The sequence below is a fragment of the Coregonus lavaretus genome, assembly GCF_964263955.1.
Source record: "Coregonus lavaretus genome assembly, chromosome: 9".
Classification (NCBI taxonomy): domain Eukaryota; kingdom Metazoa; phylum Chordata; class Actinopteri; order Salmoniformes; family Salmonidae; genus Coregonus; species Coregonus lavaretus.
The window spans coordinates 58,908,222-58,921,997 of record NC_139996.1 but is presented as its reverse complement, the minus strand read 5'-3'; the positions used below and the strand labels follow the sequence as shown (position 1 = coordinate 58,921,997).

The 13,776-nt window shown below is 40.8% G+C and overlaps 1 protein-coding gene across 1 annotated transcript in view; it reads right to left on the bottom strand.

Annotated features, from left to right (window-relative positions):
• Window positions 1-13,776, bottom strand: part of LOC311134708 (membrane-associated guanylate kinase, WW and PDZ domain-containing protein 2-like) — a gene marked incomplete at its 5' end in the record, with an annotated part of 519,195 nt that overhangs the window by 361,310 nt on the left and 144,109 nt on the right. The window lies entirely within an intron of this gene.

The window sequence follows — 13,776 nt, the reverse complement described above, 5'->3', positions numbered from 1 at the left end:
GTCCTGGCTGTGTGCTTAGTGTCATTGTCCTGTTGGAAGGTGAACCTTCGCCACAGTCTAAAGGTCCTGAGCGCTCTGGAGCAGGTTTTCATAAAGGATCTCTCTGTACTTTGCTATGTTCATCTTTACCTCGATCCTGACTAGTCTCCCAGTCCCTGCCACTGAAAAACATCCCCACAGCATGATGCTGCCACCACCATGCTTCACCGTAGGGATGGTGCCAGGTTTCCTCCAGATTTGACGCTTGGCATTCAGGCCAAAGAGTTCAATCTTGGTTTCATCACACCAGAGAATCTTGTTTCTCATGGTCTGAGTCCTTTAGGTGCTTTTTGGCAAACTCCAAGTGGGCTGTCATGTGCCTTTTACTGAGGAGTGGCTTCCATCTGGCCACACTACCCTAAAAGGTCTGATTGGTGGAGTGATGCAGAGAAGGTTCTCCATCTCCACGGAGGAACTCTGGAGCTCTGTCATAGTGACCATCGGGTTCTTGGTCACCTCCCTGACCAAGGCCCTTCTCCCAAAATTTCTCAGTTTGTCAAGGGAGGCCAGCTCTAGGCAGAGTCTTGGTGGTTCCAACTTTCTTCCATTTAATAATGATGGGGGCTACTGTGTTCTTGGGGACCTTCAATGCTGCCAAATAATGTTGGTACCCTTCCCCAAATCTGTGCCTCGACACAATCCTGTCTCGGCGCTCTACGGACAATTCCTTCGACCACATGGCTTGGTTTTTGCTCTGACATACACTGTCAACTGTGGGACCTTATATACACAGATGTGTGCCTTTCCAAATGTCCAATCAAGTTGTAGAAACATCTCAAGGATGATCAATGGAAAAAGGATGACTGAGCTCAATTTTGAATCTCATAGCAAAGGGCCTGAATACTTATGTAAATAAGGTATTCTTTTTTTATATATATATACAGTACCAGTCAAAAGTTTGGACACACCTACTCATTCAAGGGTTTTTCTTTATTTTTACTATTTTCTACATTGTAGAAATAGTGATGACTTCAAAACTATGAAATAACACATATGGAATGATGTAGTAACCGAAAAAGTGTTAAACAAGTCAAAATATATTGTATATATGAGATTCTTCAAATAGCCCCCCTTTGCCTTGATGACAGCTTTGCACACTCTTGGCATTCTCTCAACCAACTTCATGAGGTAGTCACCTGGAATGCATTTCAATTAACATGTGTGCCTTCTTAAAAGTTAATTTGTGGAATTTCTTTCCTTCTTATTGTGTTTGAGCCAATCAGTTGTGTTGTGACAAGGTAGGGGGTGTATACAGAAGATAGCGCTATTTGGTAAAATACCAAGTCCATATTATGGCAAGAACAGCTCAAATAAGCAAAGAAAAATGACAGTCCATCATTACTTTAAGACATGAAGGTCAGTCCACACGGAAAATTTGAAGAATTTTGAAATATTCTTCAAGTGCAGTCGCAAAAACCATCAAGCGCTATGATGAAACTGGCTCTCATTAGGACCACCACAGGAATGGAAGACCCAAAGTTACCTCTGCTGCAGAGGATAAGTTCATTAGAGTTACCAGACTCAGAAACTGCAGCCCAAATAAATGCTTCACAGAGTTCAAATAACAGACACATCTCAACATCAACTGTTCAGAGGAGACTGTTTGAATCAGGCCTTCAAGGTTGAATTGCTGCAAAGAAACCACTTCTAAAGGACACCAATAATAAGAAGAGACCTGCTTGGGCCAAGAAACATGAGCAATGGACATTAGACCGGTGGAAATTTGTCCTGGTCTGGAGTCCAATTTGGAGATTTTCGGTTCCAACCGCCGTGTTTTTGTGAGACGCGGTGTGAGTGAACGGATGATCTCCGCATGTGTATTTCCCACCGTAAAGCATGGAGGAGGAGGTGTTATGGTGTGGGGGTGCTTGGCTGGTGACACTTTCTGTGATTTATTTAGAATTAAGGCACACTTAACCAGCATGGCTATCACAGCATTCTGAAGCGATACGCCATCCCATCTTGTTTGGACTTATTGGGACTATCATTTGTTTTTCAACAGGACAATGACCCAACACACCTCCAGGCTATGTCAGGGCTATTTGATATAGAAGGAGAGTGATGGAGTGCTGCATCAGATGACCTGGCCTCCACAATCCCCCGACCTCAACCCGATTGAGATGGTTTGGGATGAGTGGGACGGCAGAGTGAAGGAAAAGCAGCCAACAAGAGCTCAGCATATGTGGGAACTCCTTCAAGACTGTTGGAAAAAGCATTCCAGGTGAAGCTGATTGAGAGAATGCCAAGAGTGTGCAAAGCTGTCATCAAGGCAAAGGGTGGCTATTTGAAGAATCTCAAATATAAAATATATTTTGATTTGTTTAACACTTTTTTGGTTACTACATGATTCCATATGTGTTATTTTATAGTTTTGATGTCTTCACTATTATTCTACAATATAGAAAATAGTACAAATAAAGAAAAACCCTTGAATGAGTAGGTGTGTCCAAACTTTTGACAGGTACTGTATATTTTCACAAGTCTAAAAACCTGTTTTCGCTTTATCATTATGGGGTATTGTGTGTAGATTGATGAGGAAAACATTTGATTTAATCCATTTTAGAATAAGGCTGTAACGTAGCAAAATGTGGAAAAAGTCAAGGGGTCTGAATACTTCCCGAATGCACTGTATATAGCCATTGTGTATCTACCATTACTTTTATTATTATGTGTTTTACTTTTCTATTATTTCACCATTTTCTTTCTCTCTGCATTGTTGGGAAGGGCCCATAAGTAATCATTTCACTGTTAGTCCACACCTGTTGTTTACGAAGCATGTGACGAATAAAATTGGATTGGATTTGGATTTGGATCTACACATCAAATTACCTATCACTTAACACACAGGATTGCCATACAGTGAGCCCTATGAGCACAATACTTTTCAATGTCTTGTGCTTACTGGGAATGATGACTACCTCACTTCCTCACAATGACTTCCTCACTTCCTCACAAACAGAGAGGACACTCACTCAGTATACAGTAGGACATTCATATTGTCTTGTATGTACAAGCTAAGGTTACTCTAAGTACACAGTACACACTGTATCCAATCCACTGGCACAGGCTCTCATGCATATACAATGACAATTATGTTTACTGTCCATCAAGAGGAAATGGTTTTACAGTAGGACACACACTACAGTAACACACACACACACAAAACTGCCTCTAGACAGTGTCAACTGCACTGATCTAAAACAAACACATACACACACAAATGCACACACACAGCCTCTAACCCTGACGGTGACAACTGCACTGATTTGATCTGAAAACACAGAGCTCGTCCTCATCAATAACGCCTTATGTAAAAATGAATGACACCATTTTAACGAAGGTCTGAGGCACTGTGGTGAATTCCACCACAACAGCAGACAGCTCTGCTGGTTAGAGCAGAGCAGGAGAAGAGAGATTGTGGAAAGGAGGAGAGGAGGAGAGAGGACGAGAGAGAAACAAGCAGAAATTGCCAGCTGATGGGGAAAAGATGATCAGACTGTCGCAGTGTGAAAATCACCACTGACGCAATCCGTGCCAAATCAGTGCTGAAAACACACACACACACACGCACAGACACACGCAGGTATGCACGCACACAAATGCTCACACAAACACACACACAGCACAGGCACCTTATCTGCAGCTGGCACAGCTGGTACAAGAGGTGCGGCGTTCTCCACAGGTATACATCCAGAGAACCCTTTCCTCCCAGCCGTCCTCTAGCCCCATGCCCGGGCACGGTGCATCCTCCGCTGGCTTGGCCAGCCTGTAAGTCCCTCTATCCCTGGTTCTCTACCAATGCTCCAACACACAGACCCCACTGCAGCTAATTTATATCCCAGGAATGGCGATGGAGACGGGGGAAGGGAGAGAGAGGTGGAGAGATGGAGAGACGACGACCGTCGAGAGAAGACAGCGGAAAAAAGGAATCTGCCAGTAGGAAGCAGGGCTCATCCAGATCTGGTTGCTGATTGGTTAGAGGGGTTCTACAGTCCTGTAGCACCCCCTGTTCCCTGATGGCAGTTTTGCACTGAGGTTTCAGTGTCCTGAAGACACCAATTCTCTCACAGCAGATGCTTTAGCTGGTCGACCAACCAACGTTACTGACGGGAGATACACACAACCTATTGCTGCAGCAGCATATGCCAGTGAGCACACACACACACAGTTGCATATGCAAACACACACAGATGCATACACACAAACACACAGCCCTAAGCACAGTCCAGGGCAACATTTTGATAAGAAACCAGGAATAAACAAACACACTCAGCCACACACACACAGTTACCTACATGTATCTGAACTCTAGTTCATGAATAACGTTACCTGTGTTACTTTATATACTGTAAGTTACACTCATACACACACACAAGCACACAGAATTATTGTCCTGACAGTTTAGGTAATTATTTTCCAATTATAGGGTCAACAAAAATGACCCATACTCAACACTAACACTGTACTTGTGCATGTGACATTAAAACTTTAACTTTAAAACTTGACATTAAAACTTGAACTTGAACTAACACTGCACCAAATACCCTAGTTTCAGACTCCTAATTATCCTTACACCACTGAAGACTACCCACTGGGCACAGACATCAATTCAACACCTACTCCACGTTGGTTCAATGTAATTTCATTGAAATGACGTGGAAACAATGCTGATTCAACCCAGTGGGTAGCCAATTCCGTGCCAGTCGGAAGAACTTAAGTGTTTTAATTCTGAACACTCAAAAGTTGGTGTCCTCTCTGTTTTTGAGGAAGTCATCAACACTCGTGGAAACTAAAGAACCTGACTGCCAATGTGTCCAGCCTGAGACATGCCATTAAGTTATCCTGACACTCACACCTCACCATTGTTACAGCCCCCCTCCTACACTACTGGATGCTATTTCTGTCATTAAGTCAAGGAAAGGCCAAGTGTTTACTATATAAACATTCTTTGGTTTGTAAAAAATATATATAAAATCTCTATTGAAATAAAAAATGATTAAAAAAAATAAGTGTAGAAGATAACATAAGACATTAATAAAACAATATTCCCAAACCTCTTCAAAAAAATGTAATAACAAAGCTAAATACCAAAAAAAATACAATTTCACTGTTCCGCCCCCTTAAAAAGACAAAGTAATTGCACCGTCATGTGCTCAGGATACAGGATGTAAATGGCACTTGCAAGCTCTCCTCAACACTGCAATACACATTTATTAAGAAATGTATAAAAAAAAACTAAACAATTAAAGCTGCAAGCAGCATTGCATGGGTTCAAGCTGTGGGCCCACTGTACCACCATCAGGACAAATTGGACATCACCCTAGGATGAGCTACTTCTGTACTCCTTACCACGCTTGGCAAATATCAGAACTCAAAATCAACCAAATCATGCTAAATGCTTTTGATGTATTTTTGAATATTCTCCTGATCCGCTTGACCGATCGGGACCCAATTTGGAATAGATAATCTATGGATGCACATCTTTAAACACAACATATTCCAAGAGTCTAGCTAAACAACATGGCCGTTATGAACCAATGAGCTTGCATGAAAGAAATCAGTCCAACAGCGCAATCATGAGGCCAAACTCAACCATACTCTTCAGGTTAGCTAGACATACCTCCCTGAGCGTGTGTGCCAAATCTCATCACTCTGTGTCAAACAGATCCAAGAAATGTAAACATGTGCCTGTTATAGCACCACCGTGTGGTAGATCTAAATGTGCTTAGATATCTTGAGATTTGACAGTGTTTGGAACATGTGTACAAATTCTTGTCACAAAATTTCATGACTAGGTCACACGGGTGTGGGGGCTAATCTTAAAAAGTTTGCATTTTCAATTGCTTATTATAGCGCCACCATGTGGCCAATTGGCATGGTATTGCATGAGAGGATGTGGCCCTTGGGCCTTTACCATGTTGCTAAGTTGCACAGTCCTGGGTCTTTTCATCTCACAGGAATTTGCTTTTGTTCACCAAAATGGCAGAAAAATTATACAGTGGGGAAAAAAGAATTTAGTCAGCCACCAATTGTGCAAGTTCTCCCACTTAAAAATATGAGAGACGCCTGTAATTTTCATCATAGGTACACGTCAACTATGACAGATAAAATGAGAAAAAAAAATCCAGAAAATCACATTGTAGGATATTTTATGAATTTATTTGCAAATGGTGGAAAATAAGTATTTGGTCGTTAACAAAAGTTTCTCAATACTTTGTTATATACCCTTTGTTGGCAATGACACAGGTCAAACGTTTTCTGTAAGTCTCCACAAGGTTTTCACACACTGTTGCTGGTATTTTGTTCCATTCCTCCATGCAGATCTCCTCTAGAGCAGTGATGTTTTGGGGCTGTCGCTGGGCAACACGGACTTTCAACTCCCTCCAAAGATTTTCTATGGGGTTGAGATCTGGAGACTGGCTAGGCCACTCCAGGACCTTGAAATGCTTCTTACGAAGCCACTCCTTCGTTGCCTGGGCGGTGTGTTTGGGATCATTGTCATGCTGAAGACCCAGCCACGTTTCATCTTCAATGCCCTTGCTGATGGAAGGAGGTTTTCACTCAAAATCTCACGATACATGGCCCCATTCATTCTTTCCTTTACACGGATCAGTCGTCCTGGTCCCATTGCAGAAAAACAGCCCCAAAGCATGATGTTTCTACCCCCATGCTTCACAGTAGGTATGGTGTTCTTTGGATGCAACTCAGCATTCTTTGTCCTCCAAACACGACGAGTTGAGTTTTTACCAAAAAGTTCTATTTTGGTTTCATCTGACCATATGACATTCTCCCAATCCTCTTCTGGATCATCCAAATGCACTCTAGCAAACTTCAGACGGGCCTGGACATGTACTGGGTTAAGCAGGGGGAGACGTCTTGCACTGCAGGATTTGAGTCCCTGGCGGCGTAGTGTGTTACTGATGGTAGGCTTTGTTACTTTGGTCCCAGCTCTCTGCAGGTCATTCACTAGTGATCATTTTGACCCCACGGGGTGAGATCTTGCGTGGAGCCCCAGATCGAGGGAGATTATCAGTGGTCTTGTATGTCTTCCATTTCCTAATAATTGCTCCCACAGTTGATTTCTTCAAACCAAGCTGCTTACCTATTATTGAGACTTCTAGCTCACTCAGGAAAAGAAAGAAAAAAAAAATATATATAAATAGATAAAAGAGAAGCAAATGGGTCTGATGTGTTCAATTAAATGGGGAACGAGTGACTTCTTTAAGTTTCTTAGATGCTCGGATATGTTACGTTATGTGCACATGCGCAGCTTCACTAGAGACTTAAATTATGGCACCTGGTAATCATTTCACGGCAGACAATCATCAGGAGCACACAGCCCGTTGGTATGTAACTGCGAACTACTCACAGTCTAGCATTAACGTTTAAGTCACTTATATGTTTGAGCACTGAACGTTTACCTCACTGTGTCGGTGTTAGTTGGCCAAGAGTAACTTGTGGCTCGCTGGGTGCGGTAGCTCAGCGACTCAGATGCTGTATAGCATTATGCTATCATTATTAGCCATTTGCGTTGTGCTGATTGTTCGGAGCACTCTGCTGGTTTCTGGTGGCGGTGGTGATAGCGGTGGTTCAGTTCGGTGATCCATGGTGGAGCGCCGCGTTGTGTTGCGTTTGTGCGTGTGTGTGTCCTTTGGAAATCATGTGGTGGCATGGGTTCTGTGTCCTGTGGCAGCATCCGTGGCAATGGCGGAGTCGCTGTGCGCATGCTCCTCTGGCGCTAGGCATTCTGGGTGATGTAGTCAATGCTGTTTTAAGCCAGATTTTTCACATTTTTGATGGTGTTGTAGGCTTATTTGATTTTCATTATTTACATTATTATTATATTATTTGAATAATATTTACATTATATATTTGAATAATATCTTGTCATTATTTGTTTGTTGTAATTCAGGTTTATGACCTGTGGTCATTTGATTTAAAATAAAATTAAGGACAAAACACTCATGACATTTTGTGCTTCCTGGTGAGCCTTTTCGGAGGGCTAAATAATGGAAAATCCGAACACCTATTGCAGATTCAGTCTTCCCAGCCTGGTGCAGGTCTACAATTTTGTTTCTGGTGTCCTTTGACAGCTCTTTGGTCTTGGCCATAGTGGAGTTTGGAGTGTGACTGTTTGAGGTTGTGGACAGGTATCTTTTATACTGATAACAAGTTCAAACAGGTGCCATTAATACAGGTAACGAGTGGAGGACAGAGGAGCCTCTTAAAGAAGAAGTTACAGGTCTGTGAGAGCCAGAAATCTTGCTTGTTTGTAGGTGACCAAATACTTATTTTCCACCATGATTTGCAAATAAATTCATAAAAAATCCTACAATGTGATTTTCTGGAGAAAAAAAATCTCAATTTATCTGTCATAGTTGACGTGTACCTATGATGAACATTACAGGCCTCTCTCATCTTTTTAAGTGGGAGAACTTGCACAATTGGTGGCTGACTAAATACTTTTTTCCCCCACTGTAATAACAGTAATTAACTGGAACAAATACAATGGGGCTTCAGCAGCTTCACTACTTGAACCCCTAATAAAGAGTAATAAAAAGAAGAGGGTAATGTTTGAAAATAATAAGAATATACAGTATAGACTATAAAATGTGGTAGACATGGTTGAGCACTTTATATAAAAAAGTATAAATAGTAGCAGTAATGGTGCCTGTGTGTGTGTGTGTGTGTGTGTGTGTGTGTGTGTGTGTGTGTGTGTGTGTGTGTGTGTGTGTGTGTGTGTGTGTTTATGTGTTTGTGCGCGTGTATGCGTGTGTAAGTGGAAGTCAGTGCAAAAAGTATCTTGAGAATTAGGTGTGAAGAGAGTCAGTGAAAATAGTCTCTAAGGTGCAGGTGATTGTCTGTGGTCTATTGCACAATCAGACATTCTAGGTAGGACTCCAGTGGACGTGGACGGTTGCTCCGGTTTTTGTTCTGATGGCGCTTAAAAATGCATCGAGGTCTTCTGGGTCCGTCTCCACATCAGACATCATGTGTTCAGTTGCCCCCTCATATTGCTGCCTCTTCTGCAGAGAGCTGACCAAAGCCTGTGAAATTACAAGAGACAATAACTTATTCTGCCCAATAAACAAACTGTCTTGAACACTGGAATCTCAAAGTAAAAAAAAAACACACTAAAATATGTGGAACAAGTCTCAACTTTTTAAAACTCACGTTATTTAAAATGTATGGATTGGTTCACATTTATAAACGAACCTGTCTTCTGGAAACGCCGCCTTCGCTTTTTCATGTCCGTCTCTGATGCTCTGTCTGGGGTGTACGATAACAGTACAATACCGGCGGCCGCTGCACCTGAGAAGATAGTCAGTGTGATGTATTAGCAATGGTTATATACATCAAAATCCTTGAGAAAATTGTAAGACGTAGAAGTATGTTAAAGTCAGTTCACGTCTTTATTGGACTAACTCACCTTCAAAATCTGCCTTGTATCTTGCGCTCAAGCTGACTGACCAGCAGTCGTGTAGTGCAGACTATTCTTCCTTTGACATGACAAAGAAAATACATGAAATTTGGGTTATGCATAATTTTCGCACCACTATTTTATGTAACATATTTGAGAAGGCTGTCCCTTCAAAGTGCTGCCTTCAATAACATGACAATAATTTTCAGTGGTAAGCTCCTTCACATGACTGACCAAAGCCTGTGAAAAGGAGACAACGGGTTATTCTGCCTAATAAACAGAAGGTATTCAACACTGAAATCTCAAGGTTACAAATAACAAAAATGTATTTTACCGGGCTTGTCTTTTCAGAACTGAGTACTGCCTTTACAAATGTATGGATTGATTCACATTTATAAGCTAACCTGTCTCTGGCATTCCATTTTATTTTATTGTTGTTCCCTCCGTTGCTCATTTTGGGGTATCTGATGTTTCTTTCTTTTGGTCCAATATATTTTTGCTGCCACATCTGAGAAGTTAAAGTCAGTGGTGTATTAGCAATGAAAGTTATCTAGTGGTTTTAATAGAATCACACAACTTAAACCATTTACATTTCTAACTACTGCCAGTCTATTGCTTGTTATGTGTTGGCTTGTGAGTACCACTCACTTCAGGAATTAATAAAAATGCATCATTGTGATAACAATATGTGAAAAATGGCTTGACAGAAGGAACATGCATCAAAATCCTTGTGAATATTTTAGGATGTGGAACTGGTCTGTACATGTCTTAATGGGAATATCTAAACTTTTGTCTCTCTTACTCCAATCTCGATTAATTGACATTCAGATCATCAACTGCCCAATATGAAAACAGAATAACATGATTTGAATATTAGTATAGCTAGCTAGCTAATACAAAAAAGAAAGAACAGTTATTGTAGCTACTGCTAGCCTTGCGATCTAATGTTAATGTTAGCACTAGAATCTTTGTTAGCAAAAATGAACTAGCTTTCAAGCTAGCTAGCTAGCTAACTAACCAAAAAGTCTAGCTAGTGTGACAAAGTAAAAATTTAGAGTTTCCATCAACCTCGCTCGCACTGTGCACAATGTAGATATCAAAGAACAGCGCCGTTGTAGTAGTAGCAGAGTAGTGGGTGAAACCATTCACTTCAGAAAACGGTGTGATAATAATAAAGTTTCCATTCATTATGTGTTGTCGAATTCATATACATATTGTAGTAAGGTTGGCAATACGAGAGGTCTTCAGACTCACCATTTTTGTATTATTTTCCTTGAAATAACAACTAGTGGGTTTTGAGTGCTTCTCCGCCATTAGGAAAGTTGGTCTGCCTGCTCTTCAGTCTGAGAGAGATATTCTGAGAGCAGGTTCGTGTCTCCTTACACTGTACATAAAAACTGTTTGAAACTGTATAACACAATAGTGTCTTTAGGAAAACTGGTTATGTCACAACTCCCTCCGAAGCTGCCACCTCTCCTTGTTCGGGCAGGCTTCGGCGTTCATCGTCACCAGCCTTCTAGCCACTGCCGCTCCTCATTTCATCATTCCATTGGTTTTGTCTTGTTCATTACACACACCTGGTTCATATCCCCTCATCAGTACCTGTATAAGTGTTCCCTCTGCCCCCTTGTCTTTGCGTGTGATTGTTTATTGTGAGGATAGTGAAGCTCGGTTGAGCTCCTTGTATTTTGTATCACTGGGTTATTTTTCCCCGTGTGCCTTGTTGGTTCCAGAGCGCCTGTCTTGCGCACTGGACTGTTTTGACGCATTACTGCGTAACTCTGTATTCCGGAATAAATCCTGTTATTCTGTGATTTACCCTCCTGCGCCTGACTCCTTCAAATCACCCATCACAGGTTAATATATCCCAAAGTCAATAGTGACTGTGACTATGTATATATTTATGTTGCCGTTAATATATTTAAAGCCTTTTTCGGCAAGTTAATCAAGTGTTTGCTGGTTTAGCTAGCCATGTTAATGACAAGCTAACTAGCACCATCAGTCAGTGCACTATAATGTCACACTAGCTATTCCTAGCAGGTGATTTATTGGTAATTCAAGACTTCTTTATTGAAATATTAAGTGAATGTTTATTTTCTTAATACCTTAAAAATGACATTAGTAACTAACTTTGAATGTAAAAATGAGCTGCTTTCTTTTGGTTGTTACACAGCAATATAACTAGATAGCTTTGTGATACAGCAGGCTAGCGGAGCTAGCGAACCAGCTAACTCTGGTAGCCACAGGAGAAGTGTTCTCTAGATAGACACTTTGGGATGAGTCGGACGGCAGAGTGAAGGAAAATCAGCCAACAAGTGCTCAGCATATGTGGGAACTCCTTCAAGACTGTTGGTAAAGCATTCCAGGTGAAGCTGGTTGAGAGAATGCCAAGAGTGTGAAAAGCTGTCATCAAGGCAAAGGGTGGCTATTTGAAGAATCTCAAATATAAAATATATGTTGATTTGTTTAACACTTTTTTGGTTACTACATGATTCCACATGTGTTATTTCATAGTTCTGATGTCTTCACTATTATTATACATTGTAAAAAATAGTAAAAATAAAGAAAAACCCTTGAATGAGTAGGTGTGTCCAAACTTTTGACTGGTACTGTACACCAAACTAACTTTTACATGTTCAGTCTATCCTAACTTCCAATTCTTTAAAACTTTTATCAACTACAACTATATAAATGTGCATACATTTCCATAAAATAATCCACCAACCGTAACTCTTGAACCGTTCAAGCTAGAGACACCAAACCAACTTTCACATGTTCAGCCTATCCTAACTTAAAATTCTTAAACAACATGTCTCGACTATAACTGTATTAATTAGCATAACATAACTCACTTACAGTAACTCTTGAACCATTCAAGCTAGATACACCAAATCAACTTTAACATTTTCAGGCTGTCCTAAGTTTTCATCTATTTACTTTTTCAACTATAACCAGTCACAACCATTACTACTGCAGACACTACCACTACTTTAATGTATTTCAAAACCATACATACTTTAAAACAAGCTAGCAAACACGCCACAGATAAATAGATGCACGATTTATATTCGTAAAACGTAGAGTGTGAATGAAGTTTGATTTTAGTTGAATGATGATGTAATGATTAGAAAGTTGTAGGCTATTATTTGGGGAGAGAAATATGATGGTGATGACAGCTCTATAAAAGTATTTTTGTGGTAGTTGAAGAACTATGTAGAATAGCTTTATATGTAGACCTACTGATAGCTAGCTCTAGTTCCATCTAATAAATAAAGTATTTAGGCTAACAATGATCACTGAAAAGTACATTTCCTAAAGAAAATGTGGTGTGTTTGTTAGCTTGTTTTAAAGTTGTATGATTTTGAAATACATTATCAAATACAAATCAAATCAAATTGTATTTGTCACATGCGCCGAATAAAGGTCTAGACATTACATATGCTTACTTAAAAGCACTTAACCAACAATGCAGTTTTAAGAAAAATAAGTGTTAAGTAAAATAATTAAAGAGCAGCAGTAAAATAAATGTAGTGAGGCTATATACAGGGGGTACCAGTACAGAATCAATGTGCGGGGGCACAGGTTAGTTGAGGTAATTGAGGTAATATGTACATGTAGATAGAGTTAAAGTGACTATGCATAGATAATAAACAGAGAGTAGCAGAAGTGTTAAAGGGGGGGGGGTTAGAAGCTGTTAAGAAGCCTTCTGGACCTAGACTTGGTGCTCCGGTACCGCTTGCCATGCGGTAACAGAGAGAACAGTCTATGACTTGGGTGGCTGGAGTCTTTGACAATTGTTTCGGCCTTCCTCTGACGTTGCCTGGTATAGAGGTCCGAGCAGTTGCCATACCAGACAGTGATGCAACCAGTGAGGATGCTCTCGATGGTGCCGCTGTATAACTTTTTGAGGATCTAAGGACCCATGCCAGTCTCCTGAGGGGGAATAGGCTTTGTCATGACCTCTTCACGACTGTCTTGGTGTTTTTGGACCATAGTAGTTTGTTGGTGATGTGGATACCTGTCACGCCCTGGCTCTGGGGACGCTTGTAGGTTGAGCCAGGGTGTGAGTTTTCTTTGTTTGTTCTTGTTTTGTATTTCTATGTTGGCCAGGGTGGCTCCCAATCGGAGACGGCTGTAGCTCGTTGTCTCTGATTGGGAGCCATACTTAGGTAGCCGTTTGGCATTGTTTTATGTGGGATCTTGTTCCAGTATAGGTTTGTGTTAGAACCGAGGACGTCACGTTATCGTTTGTTGTTTTTGTTCGTGTGGTCATTCTAACAAAAATAAGTATGTTCGCAAATAAGGCTGCGCATTGG